Consider the following 1,182-nt stretch of genomic DNA (forward strand, 5'->3'; position numbering starts at 1 on the left):
GGGCACGGTGGCTCACGCCTGTAATTCCAGCACTTTGGGAGGCCGAGGCAGGCAGATCACAAGGTCAGGAGATCGAGACCATCCTGGCTAACAAGGTGAAAGCCCGTCTCTATTAAAAACAACAACAACAACAAAAAATTAGCTAGGCGTGGTGGTGCGTGCCTGTAGTCCCAGCTACTTGGAGGCTGAGATAGTAGAATGGTGTGAACCCAGGACGCGGAGCTTGCAATGAGCAAGATCATACCACTGCACTCCAGCCTGGGCGACACAGCAAGACTCCATCTCAAAAAAAAAAAAAAAAAACCAAAAAACTAAAAACAAAAAAACAAAAAGCACATTAGATTGATTATAAATTATTATTTCCTCTAATAAGATATATAAGATACAAGTTTTACTTTTCTCAATATCTAATGGGAAAAAAACAGGAAAACTTTGGTAGTTTTAAGTATATATCTATGCATATATATATGTATACACACATTCAAGTAGACATATACACACAAGTATATATATACATACATATGTATACATATACTATATGTCTTCTTTTTGTTGTTTTCATATGTAGGTATATATCCCTAATATAAGCATGTGTGTGTATATATATGTGTGTATGTGTGTGTGTATATATGCATACTTAAAACTACCAAATGTTTCCCTGTTTCTTCCATTAAAAAATGTGTGTACGTGAGTATTTTCTTAAGCTGGTAAGGCAGACTTTATTCAAGGAGGCCATGGTGCTAGGAATGGGCACCACTACAACTCAGTCTTGCAGTGGGAGATAGAGAATGGACTCAACTCCCAGTATATTTTGATCTTTGTTTTACTTAGGCTTAAATTATGAAGTGGAACTCAAGAAAAAGAAGACTTTGAAAGGAATGGTTATAATCTTTTGTACCAGTGTAAATGCCTTTAAATATTCATCATCTAAAATGCTTTAAAAATATTCCCAATAAAGTATGATTCACATTTCAAGTCTATTAAAATTACTTATTTTTCTTAAAGTAATATATGGAATTATTTTGAAATGTTTTCCTCCATATGTATAATAATTATAATTTATTTCGTAAAACACAGTGTTATTTTCCCTGTGGATTAGTACTGCTAGGTTAGACTTGGCTCTAGAATGCAAAAGGAAATATTAGATTTCAGACAATCGGGGAATTTTCTGCCCATGCACGG

The sequence above is a fragment of the Mandrillus leucophaeus genome, unplaced genomic scaffold (assembly GCF_000951045.1).
Source record: "Mandrillus leucophaeus isolate KB7577 unplaced genomic scaffold, Mleu.le_1.0 Scaffold351, whole genome shotgun sequence".
In the NCBI taxonomy this organism is placed as follows: domain Eukaryota; kingdom Metazoa; phylum Chordata; class Mammalia; order Primates; family Cercopithecidae; genus Mandrillus; species Mandrillus leucophaeus.